Source organism: Eleutherodactylus coqui, chromosome 8, assembly GCF_035609145.1.
Source record: "Eleutherodactylus coqui strain aEleCoq1 chromosome 8, aEleCoq1.hap1, whole genome shotgun sequence".
Taxonomy (NCBI): Eukaryota; Metazoa; Chordata; class Amphibia; order Anura; family Eleutherodactylidae; genus Eleutherodactylus; species Eleutherodactylus coqui.
The window spans coordinates 122,997,764-123,022,977 of NC_089844.1; the positions used below are offsets into that span (position 1 = coordinate 122,997,764).

Below are 25,214 nucleotides of genomic sequence, written 5' to 3' on the forward strand. Positions count from 1 at the left end.
CACGCTATGAAAAATCACCCGTGGACGCTTGGCCTAAAGTGACCCTTCAGTTTCAGGACAAAATTCTGTCCTGGCGATGTTACTTGCTGCTGTTCTTCTTTCGCTGTCTGATCCAGGTCCCACTTAGACCATCCAAGATGGTCAACACAGTCTTCAGATTGCCTAATCTTTCACAGTGCGTTGGTAATATTAGACTACTAATGCACTGTACCTGCTTTTTGATTGGCCAGAGCTGCTGTGTTCAGCACTGGCCAATTGGAGAGCAATGCGTAATAGTAATTAGAAAATTGCTACAGCACAGCACCCTAAAAACGGTGGATCCAAGGGGGTAGCAGTGAAGAACAACTGTAGGGATTTACCGCTTGCCCCAAAACGGGAGGCATGCTTTAGGGTGTCAATATTTCATTGATTTGTATGGTTGAAGAAAACTCTTTAAATTACTAATATTTTCTCACTAGGCTCCTGGTTTTTTGGCACTAAGAGGATTCTCCTCCTCCCTTTGTGAAGTCTGTCTGGTGGATCAAATTGCTGATTGGCGGGGTTGCCAGAACCTAGATCACCGATCTGATATTGATGGCCTATCCTAAGGCTAGGTCTTCAATATTTCCAGGGGTATTCAAGAGACAGGGCAAAATTTCCCTATCATTTCCATTTATTGCCATTTTTCCGAATATCTATCTAAATCATCAAACTGATCTCCATTACCTTTTTTTTGCAGTCCTGCACCACCGCTGCTTTTCAGCTAGCTTCAGATTTCCACATTTTTATTTAAAATGGCTGCTGGGAACTGCAAAAACTGCATCTACCATAATGCCCCATTTACAACTGTACAAACTGGGTCATGATCACAGAATTTGATGGCACTGAGCATGGCTGGCCGGGAAAAAAGCAAAGCGTACCGGATAGAGATGAGCGACTATACTCGCTAAGGCACATTACTCGAGCGAGTAGTGCCTTAGCCGAGTATCCTCCCGCTCGTCTCTAAAGATTCGGCAGGGGCGGGGAGCGGCGGGGAGGAATAGAGGGGGGATCTTTCTCTCAGCCCCCCCCCCACCCGCTCACCGCGCAACCTACCTGTCACCCGCGCCGGCAGCCGAATCTTTACAGACGAGCAGGAGGATATTCAGCTAAGGCACTACTCGCTCGAAGACTAAGCAGGGGGAAAACCACAAATAGGGCAATATCTCTACAGATTTCTAAAACTTTATGAAGCATAAAACTTTCAATTTGAATCATGAAAACTCCCCTTTAAATCCCAGTTAAGCCCTTTAACAACCATACCAGCAATGTAGAACAGTACCTGTGCTCTGTTCATGGATCTTATTTATATAAAGCCGTTGGACCTCCCATTGACCTGCTACCTAATATTATGCACAGAACATTCTCTCATCCAGTGTTGTCCTCCTCCCGCACCGATGAACATCCTGTTCTGATGGGCTTTGTGTGTTTTCCAGTATGTGTGGGCAGGAAGTAGTTTTGTATGTACAATCCTCCTACTTTAGGAAATAACAGAACTGGCAGCCAGATCCCTCATACATTCTGTCGTAGCTGCTGTGCCCTTGACTTTTTGATGTTTTGGGAAGTGCAGTGCCATCTGATCAGGTCATTTCTAAGAAACACTATATCATCATGACCTACTCCTTCCCTACGGGAGTATTTATGGGAAGTCACATATTTTAGTTAGACATCAATTAATGGACTTCATTGTTTTGGGGAAGTGGTTCCATAATAAACCCATAACTTCCAGCTGATGGCAGCACTGAAGTCATGTGCTGCATATTGTATAAGCCAATGGCCATTGCTTTATGGGAATTCAGATGCCAAATTAAAAATTATGTACCCTTTTTTTCTTTAATTCAATGTGTTTTTAGAAATTAAAACTTTTTGTAATTGGTTTTCATAAAAATATTCTCATTGTTTGATTTCTATCTTTGTATTGTTTTCCAAGACTGGAGGACTGAAATCTTAGCAAATTCTGTCAAAGTAAATGGATGGGTTGTTTCTTAGCTTTTCCCCTAGTCCTCTCCCCATTATAAACATGCATTCACTGACTTTCCAACGAGCTATTACAAAGGACTGTGTGACCGTGCCAAAGTATTATGGAGGCAATTGTGAGGACAGAAAGAAGAGAAAGCTACTATTAGAGGGCTGCAATTCACTTCGGGTGAATTTTCTGCTCTTATCAGCAGTGACTGGGACCAGAAGCTATTCAGAGAGATTATGTGATAGATTGAGAGAGAGCTGTGTAGTATTAAGTGGGCGTGGTTATGATACACAGCCTCTGAAAGGAGAAAGGTAGCTAATCTGGTGCACCTTCATGAGAAAGACCACCTAATCAATGTGGGAAACAAACACAAGTTAGAAACTTGATAGATAACTTCATCTTCTTCTTCCGCAGAAACTTAGTAAGATATTAGTGTATTGGTTTTCATTCACAAAGGCTTCCTAACCTTTAAATCTTGTAATACGAAGAAAACAGTTGAGACCGCCTAGCTGCCAAAAGTGAACTTGAATGGGTCTAGAAATGGCTCTATTCCTGTAGCTTGATGCAACAGATAACGGTGAGCTGACCTTCCCATCAATGTAATTGTTTCTATGGAACAGGATAATGAGTTCTGTGTACTCCCAGATTCACATCAGAGGCATCTCAGCCTGCCAACCAGAAGCAAACTGTTTTGGGATGAGTGGCAAGAACCCTGAAAAAGTTGTCTGTAGAAGGGAGTCTTTTCTTTATGGAAAAGATTCTGGTTTGACTTATATTCATCCATCTTCCATTTGCATCACTTATATCCTAGGGGAACATTTCATGGTCTATAAGTCTCCTCACACCAATTTGGCACTCTCTAAAAAGAGAAACAGCACTTCTGACACGGAATAGCAAAACAGTTTTTGGTTATTTTTTAATGGTAGCAATCAGATGAATGTCTGGTGAAATTGATGGCTCAACATCATAGTGCCCTGTGGAACATCTTGTGGCTGTGGCAACCAGTTGCTGTCTGCAATGACTACTAGTCTCTGGCATCACCATGGATAACACAAAGGAAATTGCTTAGAACAGTATAAGGTAGAAACCACTAAAAACATTCTCTATATTAGTTTTCACGCAGCAATGAGGAATCTGGAGACGGGTGTCAACATGTAACCATAACTAAAATAGTACTGGTGCTACTTAGTATACATTGAGATTGCCTTGGGACAAATACGGCATGTTCTTTTAAAGAGGATTTAAATGGGTTGTCTGATTTAGATACACAATTTTCAGATACCTCTTTGGGGCATTTTCAGCTAATAGAGGTGGGGTTCTTAGGACCTCCATTAACTAACAGGAGTCTTTTACACTTTACACATACAGCCCACTAATTTTGAGCACCGTGTAATGCTTCTGTTCTCTCCAGGAGGCGCTGTTTAGAATTTAGACACTTCGTACCAGCTTCATGTGCAGATTGTAGCTGATGGCTGGGGGCCAGTGTTACCAAATTCTGATGTTAAAGATTTCTCCAGGACTTAAATATATTGCTTATCTTATCCTATAGATAGACCATCAATGTTTAGGTCTCACAAAAAAGTTTAATTCGCATTTCATACAGTATAAAATGACTTTTGTTGTCTCGTATACTGAGCGCTTTTTCTCTGTCATCTTGATAGAACACCAAACATCTGAAGTCATCTGAAGACCACAGATTTAATGTCTACCTTAGACTTCAAAACTTAGGGCCTTTTTACTGAGCCCGATCCTCTACTATTCTGAATGATTCAGATAGGTTGTTGATTGGGCAGGCGAATGTTGGGGTCTGATTGTTGGCCCATGTAATAGGACTTACAGAGATTGTCCAGCCACTAAAACGAAAGCCTGGCTTAAACACAACGATTATCGCTGAAAAGATGTCTTTTAAACGATAATCATTGTGTGCCTTTACAGCGCAAGGTGATTGCTCAAACGTTGAACGATCACTTTGCGCTCCGAACGGGGTATACAGAAGACAAGCCGGGCCACTTGTCTTCTGCATCCAGCTGTGCTCTGCTTGGAGCGCTCAGCTAGTATACAGCTGAGCACTCCAAGCGGGGAGCTGCATCCAGCTTTTCATTGCTCGGAGCACCTGGCTGTTGTACAGCCAAGCGCTCCGTGTGGAGTATGCAGAACACAGCTAGACCCCTGTGTTCTTCATACCCCGGGTTGTTCACGGAGCGCTCAGCTGGTATACAGCTGTGTGCTCTGTGTGCAGTATGAAGAACACAGCTCGAGCGCTGCGTTCTTCATACCCCACCTGTGTTCAGCGAGCGGGATACAGCCGAAACAATAGTATCAGCTGTATCCCGCTGTGAATTCCTGATAAGGCTGATCGTTGAAATAGCTGAAAGACAACAATCAGCGACTGATTAACAAAAACTGCATCATGTCAGTGCAGTTAGATACAATGATTATTGCTCAAAAGGCGGCTTCTTCTGCTCTTAATCAGATACTTCCCGGAGTCCCCTCCTTGTCTCTGTACATTCTGCTCCCTGTTGACGTGGACATGTGATCGCTGCAGCCAGTCACAGACTACACCACTGATTGGCTGCAGCAGTCACATGTCTGTTTCAGCAGGGACCAGAATGTACGGAGACAAGCGGGGTTCCCCAGGAAGTGTCAGAATAGCCATGGTGGGGGATCGTTAAGGTCATTATTACTAATTGTATTATTTTAAAGCATTTTGAGAATTTCTCTCTAAATGGCCAGACAACCCCTTTAAGTCTCATCTCAACAAGCATCTCAAGAGGTTTTTTCATCAACACGATATTGTGCTTAGAAGAATGGATATTTAAGCTGGAGGCACCTGGAGGATTCGTTGCTGTTTACAAGGTGCCTATTTCATGAAACACCTAACAAATGCGAGAAGTGTGCAGAGCAGAGAGAAGTGCCTTACGTAGCATCTGGAACCATCACTTCCCAGTCCACAACAGGTGTTGGTTTATGAGACAGCTCTCAATGTTCCTTAACAAAATATCTTATATAAGTGCACAAATTAAAAGCTGGCGTCTGTTCTCCAGGAATACGGTTCCATAAAACCTGTTTATATGCATGCTGGAAGCCTGCAATGCATGTTAACATATCTGAGCCTATGACCATTCCATACCCTTTAACAGAGCCTGTCAACAGACAACCATTACCGCCTAATGTGGCCTATGCTATTTAAGAAAGAGGCCTGTGATTCAAGATTGCAAAGAAGTTTGATTTATTCCTTAGGGATTAGGGTTGCAAACACTCCTGAGTCTCTGCTCTGTCCCTTTTACGAATGACAACCTCATGATTGATGGAAGGCATTTCTGTGCCGCTCAAGCCACGGCAAAGAGTCAGTCTGTTGGGTATCAAATAATAAAGGAGAACCAACGTTTCTGAAGATTTTCTTTAAATACTAAAGTGGACCAGAATTTCTCTAGTCCAATTTCTCAGACGAAAATAGGACATGCAATGTGCAGGGTCTGTGAAGATCAAACAGCACATACACTATACTACCAAAAGTAACTATACACCTGAGCAAGAATCAAAAGTAGTATTAATTTACATATGTTAATACTTAGTAGGGCCTCCTTTGACCTAATAATATCAGATACTGTCTTGGACATACTTTCTACTAATACCTGATACACTTCAGCTGATATTTCCCTCCATTCATCCTGCAAACATCTGGCGAGTTCTCTTAAAGAAGATGGTTGCTGTTCATATTTCCTGACCCAGTGTCCAGATCATCCCAAAGATGTTCAGGTCAGACTCTGTACAGCCAGTCTAGTCGTGGAACAGCCATATCCTCAAACCAATGTAAAATAGCATTGGATTTGTGACAAGGCGTGTTGTCTTGTTGGAAGTATTGTTGACCATTCCCAGAGTATTACCACATTGTCAGCAGCACATTATAGTCTAGAAATACACCTCCGTGTTCATGGTTCTTGTCACTACAACCAACGGACCCAGACCATGTCATGTAAAACATCCCCATACCATAATGGAACCTCCGCCATACTTAACTATTAGTTCAACACACTCAGGCAAAAGGCATTATCCAGGTGTTCTCCACACTTGGGTACCTCCATCTGATTTGAAGATGTATTAGTGTGATTCATCACTCCATCGAATGTTCTTCTATTCCTTAACTGTCCAATGACGATGCTCCTTGTACCATAGTAGATGTGCCACTGCATCTTCTATGAAAGAATTCACCAGATATTTGCAGGATGAATGGAAGGAAAAGTCTATCAGTCAGTAGAAAGTATGCCACGGAGAGTATCCAATGTCATTAGGGCCAAAGGAGCCCCACTAAGCATTAACATATAGAAATAAATACTACTTTTGATTCTTGCTCAGGTGTCTAATTACTTTTGGTAGGATCGTGTGGATGGGTGTCCGTTGTGCTTCTTGGGCAGAACTTGCATACCGCAGTGTGAATCTGGCCTAATTCATACTTTTCCTGGAGGAATTCCAAATGACTCCCACAATGTAGCGATCAAAGACATGGTGCTCAAGCATTGTTACTTCAGGAGAAAGGAAAATATTTACAAAAACAGGCGTGTCAGAAGAGGTGACGAGTTCTCTTTAAATTAACCGGATTTGACCACTTACTAACCGGGAACTTGTATTAAACAGGAATGTTGGCACTTCCCTCACACGGTGGAACGCACTGTCCGCATCATGGGTTGGGTTGGCGCCTGAACTGGAATGCTCCACATGCTTGCTCTGCGTACAGTAGTAATGTCCAGGACGTTTCTTGATCATTCGGGAGATAATAAATTGCTGAGAATTTTAAGAGTCTCTGCTTTTCGGTTTGTCATCACAGCCGGCGAACTGGCAGACCAATAGAGAATCGGCTTTCTAAGTAAACCAAGGCAAGTGTTGAAAGGAGCGCCTTAGGGGAAAACACTGCGTGTGGAGAGTGTATGTTGTATTAGTGTCAGAAAATAGATTGTTTTACTGCTTGTTCAGCCGGGTTGAAACATCTGCTTATATGGAAAAATAAATGATGTTATTCCGTATTGTCTGCCTCTTTAGTCACCATGAAGGTACAGGCGGTGCATGGAGAGAAGCGAGCAGTTCTACCTGATTCGCCAGTCCATGGAATACAATAGGATAATGGCATTCTAAAGTCACCTAAAGTGACTCTCAGACTTCAGGGTTTCACAATGGCGGGTGATTTGTGGCAAGTGAATGGGACTGAATTGCAATAGCGAATAGCCATGGAAAAGGGTGGCGCTATTTCTAGAAAAAGGGACCCTTTTCCTAATCTCATAATAGCCCCTTTAGCTAAAAGATTCGTCTCAGCAGTCGTCACAACAAAAGAGAGGATGACAGAAGTTAGAATGACCCTAAAACTGGTGTCAGAACAATCTATGTGAACGGCGAGGGCAGCCATAGTTGGTGATGTCGCTCACCAGTATGTGTCCGTTCTGAAGGTAGAGGTAAGTCATTGAGAAATGGAGGCGAGGTGTTTATTTTTTATTTGTAAGCCCGCACCAGTGCTTAGTGCAGGGACTATTTATCATTGCAATCCAAGCATGCTTGGAGCGTGGAAAACATAGAAACCAGTACCGGGCAGTGACAGCCGTCAGCTCTGTCCCGCCCACTTCTGGCAGGCAGTATTCTGCCTCCCCCAAGTGCCGTCAGCTCTGTCCCGCCCACTTCTGGCAGCCTGTATTCTGCCTCCCCCAGTGCTGGTTTCTATGTTTTCCACACTCTAAGCATGTTCAGAATGCAGTGATTAATATGGCCATATACTCCACTGAGAGTCCCGTAAAGGTGCTCATACACCTTCAAAACTATCGACTGAATGATTGTGCAACCGATAGCGCTTTACCCCTGCTCCCCCATACACATGAATGCTTAGCTCAAGTGTTCATATGTTAGGGAAGTAAGCCACGGCCAGACAGCTCTGCAGCTTATCTACCAGGGGACAAAACGATCTGGGGTTGAAAGTCAACATCCCCGATATCTGTTGGGGCAAAAATGAACAGCCCCCACACACATTAGAGAGTCATTCGACCCTGCTGAAATCAGAAAATTCAGACAACTAAGCTCTAATGTGGACGGGGACCTATATGGCTGTACAGTCGGTTTTAAGATTATTATTCCCATTAGATGATTATTATTGTTCATATTAGACTCCTATATCTACTAGCAAACAACCAATTGTTTGCCCGACCTTCAGGACAGCTGAGAATTACAATAATAGTCATTCAATGTTAGGGTGTTAATTAAAGGGACTGTCCATTGTGGCTCATATTGTGGGTCTTTAATTTGTTAAAGCACTAGTAGATTCAATGTTATGCAACATGATTTGGACAATCATATGCCAGACAGTGAGAAACAGTAGCGGGCTTCCTTTTACTCATTCCATTGAAGTCAATGGGAGAGAGCTGCAATAGCAAGCAAGGCCACTGCGCTATGGACGGAGCTTTGACAGTTCCAGACATCTCTAACAGTATGTCGCCAAGTGATAGGCTGGGGTACTGGTTGGTGGACCACCACCAATCTGCTATTGGTGACCAATAATTTTACGCCTGGAAAAACCCTTTAAGTCTATACCCAGCAATCCCACGCAATGGGCCTTGTACATTAAAAACCAGTACGGACAAAAAGTAGAGCAGCTGTCCATATCAAGCAATCAGATTTCAGTGTTTATTTGTCCTAATGAGGTAAGGATTGAACTGGCCATGCATGTTAAATAGCTGTTAACCTCAGGTATCCCTTCCAACACCCCCCATAAACATGCATTCTCTGCTTGACGAAGCATTCATGTGTTCTCAGTGGGGAGAAGGAGTAAACCGCTTTAGATGGTTGTCCAACATTAATTTACTGCGTATAGTCAACTTCAGTGCTCTGATTGGTCTGCACTAGTATACAAGGCCCTAAATTTTTGCTTTTCCCATGTTACATTTCTACTACATGCCTTCTCAATCTCAGACCCACATTCTATAGGTCTACTTTCTCATGAAACCATTAATTCACTCCATATTTATTGTGTATATTAACATTGTGTGTATTAAAATGATTGCATTAGGGGTATGTGAAGGCATAGACATGGGTTGCCCAGCGGGTTTTTTAACCCCATTGGCGACACTCTTGAGGCATCTAAAATATTGGTAGGTGTGATATGTGAATGTCGTAAGCAGCGCTTTTATATGCGGCTGTTGATTCGGTTTGGTGGTCCTTTAACTAGTAAAAAGTCATTTATTTTACTGAGTACAGTTATTCTTTAACCAGATGATTTTTTAAAGAACACACGCATCCCCTTTCATTAAAATGCGCCTTCAGCGGAGAACGCCAAAAGACTTCACTGTAAACCAAGTGTTCGTTCTATACTTAAATATATGGGTTTTGTGGGTAGAAGTTGTTTTAAGTGATCAAAGGATCGCATTAAAGACTCTGCTCCTGTCTTTCCACAGCATGAGTCCAAGGAAAGCATCTACTCAGGCTTTTCTCTGTATTCCCACCAGTTTTCCACCATAATATGTTTTTTTGTCCGTCTTTCGGTCAGTGAACATTTAGCACTTTTCTGCTTTAATGTTGGAAGTGGAGAAAAATGAACGCTTAGACCTAGCGATCGCACAAGTACTTGGGGAACACTTTTGGACACCTCCGACTGCAGTAGGGTTACATAACTTTGAAAGTTCAACTTTGAAGCTTTGAGCCCCATTTTAACATAGCACACCTATATTAAAATAAAGGTACAAACGATGTACACTGGGAGGCTGTAGGGGTCTATGGTTTCTAAAATGTTGACATTTTTTATTTTTAGTGCCAACAACAATTTTGGTCCTGTTGGATTTATTTGGTCCTTATTCCAGCATAGCGTTCTATCTCCTGTAGCCCAACTACTCAAAAGATACATTTGTGAAGGGGAAATTCAATGAAAATGAACTTCCCATATGTCATATAGATAAATGTCAGTGATTTCAAGAATGAAAATTCTTAAACCCCCTTGGCGTTGGTTAAAAATATTCAAGCAAAGGGTCTTATAAGTCATTGACTGTTTAGAATATAATGATAGATTTACAGTGAAGCTCTTAGCCATGTGAAGGGAGATGAGTTCTATACAGCCCTATCGTTCTCGATAGCCCAATAGCTATATTGTATGAGATTATTAAGACAGTAAGCTGACGCTATGGTCACCTGTAACAGAGATGCTATGGATTTTACCATTCCAGTAGTGTGGATAAGATTTCAAGAAATCTCGTCCACACACTGTAGAGAAAAAACGCATCGTAAGTTGACCTGCGGTGCAGAATTTAAACCCACAGTATGTCAATATATGGTGAGGATTTTCAGTGCAGGCTTCACCTGCTCAAATGAGAGGCTGAAATCCGCATCTAAATCCACTGGTTAATTGCAAATTTTGAGGCAAATCTGCTCCAAAATGCACAGTAGATCGTTATGCTGCAGACCAAATACTAAGTGTGGACCTAGCCTTGGAGTTGAAATAGGCATTGAAATAAGCGTTCGAACACTTGGCAGTCTCCGGTGCTCCCGTTGAAATGAATGGAGCAGCAGCACACATGTTCAACCTCCGCTCCATTCATGTGGGGACCATTGGGACTTCTGTTCTCAGGATTGGTGGTGGGTGGGGGTCCCAGCAGTCGGATCCCTATTGATCAAAAGCCTTTCTATCTTGGCACAGCACTTGAAAGGACATTCCTTTTTTTATAGTGTTCTTCTGTTGTACGGCCCTCGGTTGAGTGCAACCACATAGAACCTCATTATACATACTATATGTACATTGATATATCTCTACTATTGCCATCCCAAAAATTCTGGCACAGGGGACCCATCCAGCTTCCCATCAGTTCACTCACTTATCTCTCCAACCACACATCCACTAACTCATTCACCTGGCAACCAACTCATTCAATCGACCAAGCGAGTCACCTACCTATCCTTCAATCCAAATGCACCAATCCATTCACCAAACTGACCACACTTCTAATTTAAGAGAAGGAAGTTTTTTGTGCAGAGGTTTAAGACCGTGTCTTAAAAAATTCTAGTCTAGTCCTATATCCTTGGTTACTGATGATTCGATTACTACATCAGTCTACCAGTTCCTAATCTAGTAATTGTTCCCATGTTTATACTGTCTGTCCTTGCTGGAGGCTACAGAATTGTCTGGCATGAAATGTTTTCTGTAGGCCATCAGGTCCTCGAAAATGTATACAGTGTCCAAATGATGGATGATGTTCTGTATCCTGATAACAGGTAATAGCCGGGACATCCTCATGGTCTTCCTTAGTACACGTACATGGAACGCCTTTGGTACTATTATGAAGTCTAATCCCATGCGTCTTACAAATCAGTTTTCTTTTGCAATTAACCTCAGTGTAAATTCCTCTACATTTTTATGAACTTTATGTGTTTAAGAAGAAAAAAAAAAAGATTTTCTTTGGAAATCTCTCAAGTTTGAGTTTCCCCTGGCATCAATTCAAGACGCATGAGCTTCAACGGATCACAGAGAGTAAAATTCTGAATTCCTCCTAAATGAATACAAGACTTCGAAAGATGCGGGGGATGATTTATAAGACGTTATGTAAAAGAGTGGTGCTGACAAATCAAATTCCAACACTTTTTTTAACAAATGAACTGATTGGCTGCCATTGGTGACTCCTCCCCTTTTTTCTAGTTTTTCGAAAGCTTTTCTAAATTTAGCATCCATATTATGGACATCAGGAATCAAAACTGTCTCATAAAAAGTGACCTTCTTGTCCTTAACAATCATTGTCCAAGTTTAATTTTTAGAAAATGTCAACTTAAAGGGAATTCTTATTAACCCCTTAAGGACACCACCATTTTTTGCTTTTTCATTTTCGTTTTCTGCTTTCAAAAAATCGTAACTTTTTGTTATTTTTCAGCTAACATAGATATATAGGGGCTTGTCTTTTGCAGGACGAGTTGTGTTTTTTATTGGTACCATTTAATGTACTATGTGATGTACTGAAAAACGTAAAAAAATTCTGATTGGGGTGAAATGGAAAAAACACAATTGTGCCATTTTTTTGGGTGGGGTGGGGAGTGTCTTGTTTTTTATGGCATACATGGTGCCCCATAACTGACATGGTAACTTTATTCTGTGGGTCAGTAGGATTACGGCAATACCAAATTTATATAGTTTTTTGTTGTACTACTACTAAAAAATAATATACAGTTTGGGCCATAGAAAAGGAGGCTGACACCACACTCTTATGAAAACTATCTAAAAAAAAATCTGTCTTTTTTTGCCTATAGCAACCAATCACAGCACAGCTTTCATTACTTACACTGCTGTAAAGTAAATTGAAAGCTACACTGTGATTGGTTGCTATGGGTAATAAAAGCAGATTTTTTTTTTGGACAGCTTCGTGTCACCATCTTCTTAACGCCAAAGCTTTTTGATTTCTCTGTCGCTGGGACTGTGTGAGGGCTGTTTTTTTTGAGAGATGACTTGTAGTTTATATTGGTACCATTTTGGGGTGAATATGACTTTTTGATCACTTTTTATACAAGCCCAGATGGAAACCCCCCTTTGAAGCACAGGACTTTCCAATTCACTCCATTAACCAAAGCGGAGAGACCGCTAACACAGAAACAGAGTGGCTTTGGCAGACCTGGGTCATCCGTGTGATGAATAGTCGGACGCTCATTTGAATGGCCAGTATGTAATGCTATAATTTGGAAAGGTACTAGCTGAGGGCTTCAGAATTTGAACCCATCGTTATCATCATTTTTTAAAAGGTGCTATAAGACAGTCCTTTTAATTCTGGTTGCAGTACCCAATAAGGTAATTTGTTTCTTTTACATTAAAGAAGCATCCTGACAAATTTAATACATTGTGTTATCCCTAATGCTAGGCATGGGGGGTGGGAGGTGGTACATGACAAAGGGACACCAAGTATTCGAAAAAGAGAATCCCTGTGTAACATCCCACTCCTCAGGCTCTGTACTGAGTATAATACAGTGCTTCAGTTTTTCCTGGAGTGTTCCTCTAAAATAAATGAGGCCCCAAATGGAACAAAATAACATTGGTCAACTTTGGCTGTCTTGAGTATATGATGACTCACACGAACTTCTTTGCAGACAAGTTGGGCCATACCATTCCACTACTGTCTAAAGGGCCTTGACTTATTCAGCTGTTTTGTTGCAGCTTCATTGACTTCCATTCAAGGTGCGACTATCTCTTTGGGAATTATTCCTACCACTAAAAATGGTCAACAAGTTTACCACTCCTGCACCAACCACATAAAAAAAAACGAAACACTGTTTGAGTGTTTTCTCTACGGAGCTGCTACTAAAAAACAAGATAAAACAAAAATAAATAAAATTGTGCAATGTGTTGTAAAAAGTGCACATGGGTGCAGTCTATCACAAACCCCACCTAGAAGAAAAACGGCCCCCAGAAACCTTCCCCAGTTCCCCAAGGCAGCAACCTTGCAAGGGTCAGGTATCGGTAACCTCCTTACACATAAACTTAGGGGTAAAGCCCACCTTGCTTCTGGCTTCTACCTTGTCTGCCATGTTAGTATCCACCATTGCAGTCAATGGAAACCGTCCGTCACGCTATCTTCCGCTTTAGCACAGCGGAAGATAGCGTGAAACCGCTTCCCCGCCTACCGCCAGCCGCGTCATATGACGCGGCCGGCGCGTCATGTGACGCTGTGGGCGTGTCATATGACGCGGCCGGCGCGACACGCGCTCTATTGCACATGCGCACCAAAGCGTCATGCGGGACGTAGGACGCCGGATCCGGAGGTAAGTATTGGGGTCTCTGGGGGGCGGGCGCCGTGACGGGCTCCGCCGCGGAATTCTGCAGCGAAGCCCGTCACGGCCATGTGAAGCCGGCCGTATTGTCTGGTTACCCCTGTTGCTCCAATTGTGTTAAAATAACAAAAGCTGCTGTACTTACCCATCACCTGTCTAAGCGATCAAGCGCTGTAGCCCCATAGTCTTCCCGATCATGGGGCGCAACTATAGGGGATGCAGAGGATGTGGTTGCACCCGGGCCCAGGAGCCTTAGGGGGCCCATAAGGCCTCTCTTCTCCATGTAGGGAGCCCAGTTCTATGAATAAAGCATTATAGTCGGGGGTCTTCAAGTTACGCCTCTGCTCCCGGTGTTTGTTGTGGAAGATTATATCACCTGACTTCTGCAGTCAATCAGAGGCCACATCATAATACTGGGAGGACGGCTTGGCAGGATCACTGCAGCAGGTGACAGGGTAAGCACAGCTGCTTTTGTTATTTTAGCACAGTCAGAGCTATTGGGGACATGTTGTCTGGTAACGGGACAACCCCTTTAATGATCTTGTGATAAACTAACATGGACAGTGAATACACAATCAACAAAAAATGGATAAGGATATGTACAGTGTCAGTACGGTCTGGACATCTGAATGGGCTTCTCCATATTCTTCCTTGCTAGAAGGCCCCAGGAAATAAAGGTGTGTGTGCTGAAACATGAAAAAGTGAAGTGCTTGTAAATGTGCCATCACTCAATGGGATCCCACCCCAAGTGAGTTCAGGCATCTCATGGTCACAACTCCTGGGGTACTTCTTCATCTTGCCTTTGTATCTCATGGCTTCCATCAAGAACTCCCAGGTCACTCAACAGGTAGCCGTACGGTTAACCGGCGTACACCAGTACTACACCTGCCTTCATATTTCCTACCCATTCATTCAGTACATCAATGACCCAGGCCTAGTTACGAGTAACGCAAACTCTACACCCGATCCTAGCCAAAAGTCCAAGAAGCAATTGTGAGAAGGCACAGCACGTTTTACATTTTGGCATCCGGCTTTGCCTTAAGTACAGCGGAACGCTCACATGCTGGAGGGACCTCATTCTATTAAAAGCTAAAAAAAAGTGACATCATGCTATAAAGTGGTTGTAGAACATTGGCTGGACGCCCCAGATGTACAGTAACCAGTCCAGTATATATTTGTGTACAGGAGGAAGCAGGTGTTGCTATGCCGACACAAGACGTGTGAAGACTTCAGGGAACAATTACGATGAATTTTATTTCCCCTTTATATTCTTGGAAGAGTTGTATCTGAACGAGGCACATGAGGTTTCCATTCACAGGTTAATATATGATGTAAGACTTATACCTGCTGCTGGATCGCTATACCAGAGCCAGACTAAGCACGCCATCTTTCATCCAGTGATTTCCCTGCATTGTCAGCGGGATTGCATGTACTGTATAATTACACTAAAGAAGCTGAGGAATTCATATTATGTTCCTCCTTGGTGAGTAAACACCAAATTCCAAGTGTAAAGGGGGCTACAGGAATTCAAGCAACTGTCCAAACCAACGTGAAACTAGACCGCCCACAGTAAACAGAGTGGGGACAGCAAATGGTCGAATCTTCCGATGTGAAGAAGTTCCCAAGATGGGAATCAACTCCATGGATCTTCCTGCAAAGTTTGGATATACAAGTTTGATTGACTTGATAAAGACTAGAGATGAGCGAGTGTACTCGCTAAGGCACATTACTCGAGCGAATATTGCCTTTTGCCAGTACCTGCCCGCTCCTCTCACAAGATTCGGGTGCTGGCGGGGGAGAGCGGGGAGGAACGGGGGGAGATCTCTCTCCCCCCTGCTCACTCCCGCAACTCGCCGGCACCCGAATCTTTTGAGACGAGCGAGAAGTTACTCGCAAAAGGCAATACTCGCTCGAGTAATTTGCATTAGCGAGTGCGCTCGCTCATCTCTAATAAAGACCGGTGACTAACGGTCGAAACGTTGTCTGTTATCTATGGGGGTAAATAAAGTATTCCTTTATTAAGAAGATGGTCATGTGAAGAAAGTATTTGTAGTCATCCCCCACCTGCTGCTCCAACTCTGAAGGGAAGTTAAGTGTTAAAAGTGTGGATATATATATACAATCAAATTATTTTCGGCTCCCAGCGCACAGGCAGATTTGAAATGCAGAATCCACAATTGGCACGATTTGCAGCTCCGTGCAGATTCCGTGAGCGGAAAATAAATCGCAGCATTCTCCATTTTAGCGTAGATGGGCTCCATTGATCTCTATGGAAGCATTCGACCCGCAATGCATCCGCAATTAAATTGCGGATTTGTAGGCGGATACTTCTCAGGTTGCTTGGAGATCAGGCAGGGAGGTGGGGGAAGGCATCATTGGGCTTGCGCTTTTTTTTTTTTTCCGTGCAGATGCTTTGCTGTGCATTCGTGTGGAAAAACTCTTGAATCCGCGATCGTCTGCAAGCATTTTAAATTCATTTCTGCAATGAATCGCAGGTCTTCCACGGAGGAAATCCTCACGTGGCGTGTGCAGGTGGCCTTAATGTGGCAGTAATGGGCCCTGAAATGTCCAGGGTTATCACATATTTTAGACTATTGGATGGTCATGGAAAAGGCTATAAAACTCACTTTTAGAAATAGCGAGGCTTGTAGATGAAAGTAGTAAAATATTAAGTGACCCCCTCCAGTTTTGGGACAAAAACCTGGGGTGCGGTGGGGAACGGGGGTATATTTGCTGCAGTCCTTCTCTGTTGTCTCTCTGATCTGACGATTCTGGGTACTGTTTTCAGCAATCCAAGATGACTGCAGCAATCTTTAGAAGAATTCAAATAATCGGGAGCAGAAGATCGTATAGAAAACGTGTCTGCTTTATTCACCTGTGCTCATAGAACAGGGCAATAACAGGAGAACGCGTTTCAGTTCCCACGGAATCTTGATCAAGTGGGAACTGAAACGCGTTCTCCTGTTATTGCCCTGCTATATGAGCACAAGTGAATAAAGCAGACGCGTTTTCTATACGATCTTCTGTTCCCGATTATTTGAATTCTTCTAAAGATTGTCATTGTGACCAGGTGGCAGGGAAGACGTGTGAGAATATCTGCAACCACGGAGCACCAGCTGAAGCCGGCCAGCAAGGTGGGATCTTTACTTTTTTCTTATATGCAGCAATCTTTAGACTACCTAATCCTCATAGTGAATTGGTGCTGTTAGACTACCAATAATACACTATACCTGCACTGTTCTATTTTAACTGTGAATTTTAACGCACCACATTGCCCATTGCACATGATGGGGTGCATTAAAAATGCTGTTGAACGCATTTAAAAACGCTGCGTTTTTACTAACGCCTGTGTGAGAGCAGCCTTAGGCCCCCTGCACACGGGCGGGATTTCACGCAGAATTTCCGCCTGTGGCCACTGTCATAGGATTGCATTAGAAAATGCAATCCTAGGCAGACAGCCGCAATTTGTCCGCATGTAATCAAGCGGAAAACAAATCTCCGCATGCTCTATTACTGTGCGGGGCTCGCAGAAATGTCACTCCCCGGCCGTCGGCTCCGCTCTGCGCACGCGCCGGCTGGCTGGCAGCCGGAACATCAAAGAGCCGGAGCCGCGGGAGAAGTGAGCACTGCACTGGTCCCTGCAGGGGCTCGGGTCAGGTCCCGCTGCGAGAATTATCGCAGTGGGAACTGACCCAGCCGTCTGCAGGCGGCCTTACTATTATTAAACGTTTTTATAAACTTTCAACGACTGTGCCCAGGTATAGCTACATTTACTTGTATGGGACTGAGCTGCTGAAAGGCCACATGATGAATGAATGTGACATTACTGGCGTGAAAAGAAGTCGTGGCGCCCAGCCAAGTGCAAAGCCGTTGCAAATAGCTGATCGACCATGGCCATGATCTCAGGCCGTAGGTAAAGATAAAGTCTCCTGGTGCAAGCACCAAGTCATGACTGACTCCTAGGGTGACGGTTTCTTGGCAGACTGTTTTTGTGGGGTGGTTTGCCATTGCCTTCCCCTGTCATCTTTTACCCCACAGCAAGCTGGATACTCATTTTACTGACCTCAGAAGGATGGAAGGCTGAGTCAACCTTGAGCCGGCTACCTGAACCACACAAGGATTGAACTCGCAACCTTCAGGTCATGAGTGAGAGCTTAGGGCCCACTGTCCACAGCCGTGACGGAATATCGCTAGTCATAGTCCGCTGCGGGGGAGCAGGGGGGAGAGGTATCAAGTCTCCGCGCTGAGCCTATCTGACAGAGCGGAGAATCGCTATGATTCTCCGCCCGTGGACGTTGGTGCTATGGAAAGTGTTCACTGCGTTGCTCGCGGCCGGATTATCGCCCGTGGACAGGACCCTAGGACTGCATTTCTGCTACCTTAACACTCTGCGCCACACGAGGCTCTCTGACTACTGTACCCTAGGACAGATCAGTAGCATTTGATTTGTGGAGATTTGACCTCTGGGACCCACTGCAATCAGCCAAATGAAGGGCCCATGGCACCTGCGAGTGCATGGAACGAGTTGCAGGACCAGACAGTTGCTCATGCTTACAGGCTACTATGTCGATATAAACAATGGAGCGATGTAGGTTGGCCTCCACCAATCAAATATTGATAGTTTATCGTAACGCCTGGAGAACGTCTTTAAAGAACTTTGCCCTATATTTATATATATATATATATATATATATATATATATATATATATATGCGTGTGTGTATATAAGTATTCTGTGACTAATCTCATTCCCTTACAGTATGTTTTGCATGCAAGGCCATGTAATTTAAGAATGGAGGAACGGCTCCAGAGTATTTCTAGTGTAAGCATGTGTAACGCATTAGAATCTGGCAGCCTCTCAAAATGAATACAGCCTCTGAGATATTTGGCCTTTTTTGTCTTTTTTCTCCCCCCCCCCCTATCTTCTACACACTCTTACAATAACAAGCAGAGGATCTACTTGTCTTGCTGTTCCTTCCCACTCAAGGGAGGGCACATAAAACCCCACACTAGTGACATTGAAAAGTTAGTCAATGTGCATTCATGTCATCAGCCATCCTCCCCACCCCCTGGAGCACGAAACTGAAGCTATACACACACAGCTCAGTGCAAAGAGCCTGCTCACATTCTTCATGTAAGCAGCGCCTTCATTTTAACTAGAGATTGCAGGGAGAAAAGTTTAATAAACTTTTTGGAAAAGTTTTAAGAAAAGTATTATGGCTCACGAGAGAGGGGTTGCAATCATAGAAGCGAAGTGAAGTTAATAAACTTTTTGGGAAAGTTTAATACATTTAATACGATTCGCAAAATATGGGTTGCACGAATCTCTTGCGATTATCACGAGTCCTACTATTGCAACAGCTTTGGCGCAACTAACCTATTCTCATTGGTTCACATTTAAGTGATGTCATACAAAGTTTTTAGCTTTTACATTAAAGTCTCCTCTCTGAAGTGCGTCATTGATGCAAGACTATGTGGGAAGGGTTAAAAAAATACTTTTCCATGGAAATCAATAGGTAGATATGCTGATGGTACTATAAGTCTCAGCATGGCATGTTGTGCAGAGGCGTTGTGGTACTGACTTCACAGCAGCTGTAGGGCCCAGGAGGTTTCCTGAATTTTCACAACCCCCCTCTGTTCACATGACTTTGTATGTTTGTTTTGGTTGTACATGTGACATGAGAAAAAGTGCGTTCAACGCAGAGTATCCTAATAAATTCTAGCGGTTTCTACCAAATCCTATTATTCACTTTCACAGGTGATGAAACATAAATCAGCAATACCCAAAATTCATTCGTACGTTGATGACGCACATAAGCACGGACAGGTCACATATCGCAACCAGCACGCCTTTCGCCCTCTCGATGTTACCAGATTTTCGATCATTTACATGATATGGCGATTATTTACAACTGTAGGGCGGACTGGTTGTAATGCTGTTACATATCAGCGTCCTATTTTGCAACATTTTAAGGAATTCGGCGCACAAGCTGTTAAAAAAGGCAACGTCTTCTCTCAATTCGTCTTCATTTACACATAACTATGAATATGGGGAACATCACTTACAGCTAAGAGGACTCCACCGACTCGCATATACTCCTGCTTACCTTTAAGCGGCAGCCTCCTGGCACATGCAGCCTCCTGGAATTGAATGGGCACAACTTCTGCTAAATACCAATAGATCACCTTGATTCTTGGACAGCCGGGAGCTCCAGTATTACCCATCCTGTAATTGATTCACTGGATCCCATCCCATGGCTTCTTCCTCTCTGCGAAGGGAATAGGTTGTGGATGTTGCACTTGTTGGAAGTCTCACATCCCAGGCTAAGAAGGAGTCATCTCGAGATCTGCCCCGCAGCTTGCTTGGACTATCTGCAAGGGGAACTGCAGAGCTGTTCTGTCTAATGAAAGGAGACCAGCTTGTCTTCTGACTTCCAAAGTTCCACTTGTTTTTGTTGGAGGGGGAAGGGAGAGAGTGTCAGGCAAACTCAGCAGAGATCTCTCCCTCTCTCTCAATCTGTGTCTCTCCTTCTCTCCCCCTGTGGGCCCCTTGCAGAGTGTTTTTATTGATTGCAATCACTGAAGGCTAGCTGGCTCTCTAAAGAAACACTGTGTAATGTGTTCTTTCCTGGCTTTCATTAAACAGAGTCAATGCACACTGTGGTCATGCTGACTGGCACCCTGCCTACGCTCTGTTACTCCTCTCACCAGAGGGGTGGGGGAGTCCTCTGCACTCTTATTTTCATACAGCGGGTTTGCAGAGGTGAAGCAAAGGAGGGGCGCTCTATTGGCCACAGTCCTCTTCTCCCTTTCTCGAGTAGCAGTAATCTTGTGGTCGGACTTGACTAAAACTATTTACTTTCCATTGCTGGGCACCAAAGTGCAGAAAAATCATACGGTCTTCTAAGTTATCCGTTCCGTGTAAAGCACTAACATCTACTGAACAGCTACTTTATTAGAAAACCAGGTCCTTTCAAGATTGGAGCTTCCCTGTATGGAATTTAGACCGTGACCTCGGACTGCAAATAAAATCAAGTTTTCTTGGGATCAGTTTCCCACATTAGATGGGAAAATCTAGCGATCTGAGCAACTTACAACCGGGTCTGGTTATCTGTGCCAGACTAGCCTGGGCCAGGATTTTGCTGACAACCTTGTAGGGTTTTCTTATGTAATGTGTGGAGAGTATACTGAGAATGGTGTGATCGATAAAAAAACATCCAGTGAAAGGGGATCCTGTGCATGTAAATGACTTGTTTTCAAAAGGGATCAGAGGAGGATGTCAAGAATTGCTCTGAAGAACAGTGGTTACATCCGTGCAGAGCGTAACCTAAAGGCTCTACTTGGATGAACACAACTCTGTTAGAAACAAACATAAAAGGGGAAAAGAGAATCTAACCCTAAAGGTAATGAAGCAAAGAGAACTAAAAGAAGGGAGCTCGCCCTGATGAGGGTGACCCCACATCAGGAATCTTGAGCAACTCTGTCTCTTACTAGGTGAAGGATGGGAATGGAGGAATGGCTGAAGATAGATGACAGAATAAATATATAATTACTAAACACTGGGCAATCAAATGTAAAACACACCATTAATACAAGAGTGATAGCCTCAGACTTAGCTTTAAAGCAGAGGTCCAGGTCAGGATATGGAGTCGCCACCGAGAACCGAAACTCCTATGGACTGATTGGTCGGCTGGGAAGTTGTCCCACTTCCCAGCCGGCCAATCAGTCCATAGACTAGCAGAGAAGTGTTCCTGTTTAAGTCTAGCACCTAAATGACAGTGAGCATACACTGGCATGAGGATCACGGGGATCATGGCTAATGTCGTGATCCCAATCCCATTCCTCCACAGCGGCTGGCACGCTGTAACAACAGTCCAGCAAATTGCAACCAGATACAATGCTGGTGCTCTAAAGAATAACTCATCATTCCTTAGCATGGATGAGCTATAACAGCAAACGACCGGATTCGGATGAATCGATGAAATCTTCCTGTCAGCTATTAACCCTTTCCAATCCACTGTCTGGCCTCTGAAGACATTATGATTTAAGGCTGTACACCTCCGATGTTGGAAGACGTCCGTCGGGGTTCTCTTACTATATATGACCAGCCTCTCTGCTGTTGGAGTCTATCCAACGTGTCACCTCATGCTGTACTGCCTTTAGCCAGCATATAGCGCCGTTGTATAACGGCAGAAAAAGAGTAAGCCCCCTAGGAAAACCAGGATACAAATTGGAAAGGGTTAAGAACATGTCAGCACCTTCATCTAATTTGCGGAAACTACAAGAAGCTATACTCTCAATATGGACCAATATTGCTGCAGAAAGATTTTGTCACCTAGTGGAATCCATTGACCACGAATTGCTGTGCTTCTGAAGCAAAAAGAAGGTCCAACGTGCTACTAGATGGTTGTCTTTATTAAAGTGGCCATTCTATGTATACCCCAACCTTGTGTGTAGAATGTGTCACTCATATCGGTCTCTGTCCCCAGTGGGGTTAAGTCTAGTTTGTTTATATAACACACAACTTCTATGGCCAAGTATGATTTTGGATCACATACCCAAATTTGGTGAGAATAGCCCCCAGTATAGCATCTTTACTAACCACTGAGCCAACATATGTATTAGGCTGGTATGTTCCACCCTTGGTTGATTGGGTTTCGTTTGGGTACTCTGGTTTCCCCTAGCACCTCAAAAACCCACAATTGGCTTCTTATGATATTGGTCCTAGTATGTGTGTTTGTGGTTAGGGACAGGAAATAATGTGAATGGCGACAAGCTCTGTACAGTGCTGTAAAATATGATGTCACTACACGAGGAGGTGCTGATAAGTCCATGATTTTAACCACAAAAAAATTGATATATGACAATGAAATTTCACAGCTGCACATGAATGGATCAGATTCTGGATGCAGGATCCTGCAGTGGAATCCGACCCTGTGCCCGTCCGGCATCCATGGGTACCTGCTTCTTTCTTTCTTTCCTGTACTGCGGATGGTCTTCATGGCTTTCTGTCCTACATGAGCAGTATAGTTTTTTAAAGAAATCATTGCTTTTCCCGCGCCGACGCATGGCAATGGCGCGGGTGCCCACGACCTTTCCGCAATGTCATTGCGAAAGGGCCATGGGTCGGATGGCTTCCATTGAGTTAATTGAAACTGTCCGTGCGGAGCCCGCATGAAAAATAGAGCATGCTGCGATTCTTCCTCTGCGAACAGAAAATCGCATTTCGCGCGTGTGCAGGGTAAAAGCGCTTTTCCTTGGCAGTCTATGGGCGGCATTTGCTGTGGAATCCGGAGGCGGACGCCTGCTTCGAATTTCGCAATGCAAATCCGGTTGTGTGCAGCTGGTCTTACATAGTCTCTTCAGATATCAATGCACTTCTGATGGTGCTGCAATTTTTTCAACTCATCCAGAAAGAATTCCCTTGCTTTGGTGGTCAACTAGGAGTCAGCCACTGCAGTTTTCACAAGTGGAGGCAAATTTGTTCCCTTGAGGTCTTACTTCAAATTATAAAACAGATGATAGTCCAAGGGTGCCAGATCAGGAGAATAAGGAGGATGACCCAGCAACTCAAAGCCAGGTCAGTCAGTTTGCTCTGGGTAATGGCCGCTGTGTGGGTCGAGGCATTGTTGTGCAAGAACATGACACCTTCGATCAACTTCCCGAGCAGTTGAGACCGGAAAGTATTAGCATCCTGACGATAACGCTGCAGAATTCCCCGGGAGGCTTGCATTCGGGCACGCTTTTTATCTGCTGGCAAAGATTTCGGGTCTCACTTGGCAGACACCTTCCTCATGTCCAGATGCTCGTGACTAAATTATTTCTTAGGCAATGTTCAGAAACTCGGCTATCAATTTGGCAGAAACTAGCTGGTCTTCCAGAATCATATCATTGATGGCATCTATGGTTTGGTTTCAGGAACGGTCACTACTGAAAGTCTCCCATAATGGTCATCATCTGTGTTGAAGTAGCCGGTTTTAAATTTGGCAGCCCAATTTTTCAGTGTGGAGTACAAAGGGTACTTGTTGCCTAGCATTTGCACCATGTGAGCGTGAATGTATTTGGCCAACTTCCCTTTCAGAAATAGGATCTTCATCATCGTTCTGCTCTGAAATCTGCTACAGACTCCACCATATTGTCTTCAAACCTACATAACATAAGAATGGCATGTGAGATTATGCCAAATTATGCACACAAAGCATTGCAAATTTTGTTTGGGAACTATATACGAGTGGTTTCACACCTGGGTTGGGGGTTCCGCTTTCCTGCTTCGTTCGGGGAGCAGGAAAGTGGAATCCCCGTGGCCGAATGCATCTGTCTCAGGATGGATCCGACCAGCGCCGAACAGACCCCATTGACTATAATGTGGTCCATTTGGCGGAATGAAAAACGCTGCATGCAGTGCCTTTTCTCCTGATATTTTGAGCCGGATCTGCGGTGGAACCTCCAACCGGAGTTTCCAACGTAGATATGAAACCACCCTAATTTCAATGATGAAAAAGCAAATGAAGATCGAAAAGTACTAATCAGCACCCCATTGTAAAGCAATGGGAAATAAATATTATAGACAAATTCCATGCAGATGTTGTCCTACTCTGATTAATACCTCTTGCTCCAGAGCAGCAATCCTGACAATCTGTAGGTCATAGGTGACTCAACAATCTATAAATTGTGATTTTTGGAAGCACTGTGTTCGCCGGGCAGCTTGCCAGTGTAATGTTGTTACAGGGTTAGGCTGCCATGTTGGGTCCCTTATGATCTGTTTTGTAAAGGTTGACATCTGCCACTAATCTACCCGGTCAACGTTTTCAATATCCAATGCATATTATTATGTCTGTCTGACTGTGGGCGACTGTTTTCTGCGCATGGCCCTTGTAACAATGTCCTAGGTTAGCCTAATGCACTGGTTCTGTTCTTGTTACCGTTATTACGCTGAATAAATACATATGTTTTGTATTATAATATTTTAACACACATGAACTAATATAACTGCTATTAAATTAATCCCATTCATGAGTTCACGGTTTTATTTTAATGGTGCCTTAAACATAAGGGGATACATATTTAATTTCACTCTCAGCTGGCACCTTTCCATACAAACCAGATACTGGTTGTTTAGCTCTTTTAGAGCGTTCTTTTGTCCTTCTTGACATGGCTGAACTCTTTTAGGATGTCATGTGATGAGTGATATCCTCAGAGAGACCAAGTCATGAAATACGTTCTTAATATCTTTACTTTCTGTCTTACTGAGAGTCAATGAGAATGTGCAAAAGTTATGAACTTCAAACACTACAAGCACCTCATCTATTGAAATGGTTTACCGATATGTTGGTGTCCAATCTAATTTATCGAGTCTGTTCCTTAGACTGGTTACATAGGACTGTAATTCGGCCGTAACACCAGAATCCCAGTGGATCTACTGTAACAAACATGAACATTAGGATTCTGTGGTCAGAGTGCTGCGGAC

General features: G+C 43.6%; 2 protein-coding genes across 4 annotated transcripts in view; one reads left to right on the top strand and one right to left on the bottom strand.

Moving 5' to 3' along the window:
- Positions 1–20,445, bottom strand: part of GPR146 (G protein-coupled receptor 146) — a 51,834-nt gene extending 31,389 nt beyond the window's left edge. Inside the window, exon 1 of the mRNA XM_066576341.1 lies at positions 19,855–20,445. The gene's annotated coding sequence lies outside the window, so the exon portion shown is untranslated. The remainder of the gene's footprint in view (positions 1–19,854) is intronic.
- C8H7orf50 (chromosome 8 C7orf50 homolog) overlaps positions 1–25,214 on the top strand; it is a 255,846-nt gene that overhangs the window by 166,162 nt on the left and 64,470 nt on the right. The window lies entirely within an intron of this gene.